Raw genomic sequence first — 254 nt, 5'->3', positions numbered from 1 at the left:
ATGCTGGAAGGACGTCACCAATGGAGGCTTTGACTGGCAGCACAGCAAGCGTGAGAGATATAGCTGTATTCGGGTCGATATGCAGTGTGTTTAGAGACCCAGGGGAAGCAAGATCAACTCTAAAGAAGCGTTCGGAGTCAGGTACCATCCTTCGGATTTCAGAAGAAATTAAAGGGTACATAGTTTACCTACATGACTCAAATAAGGTAATTATTACCACTCACTTGACGTCCATAGAGACGTTCACGGAAGCT

The sequence above is a fragment of the Plasmopara halstedii genome (genome assembly GCF_900000015.1).
Source record: "Plasmopara halstedii genome assembly, contig: Scaffold_3060, whole genome shotgun sequence".
Classification (NCBI taxonomy): domain Eukaryota; phylum Oomycota; class Peronosporomycetes; order Peronosporales; family Peronosporaceae; genus Plasmopara; species Plasmopara halstedii.
Note: the sequence above shows the minus strand (reverse complement) of the source record.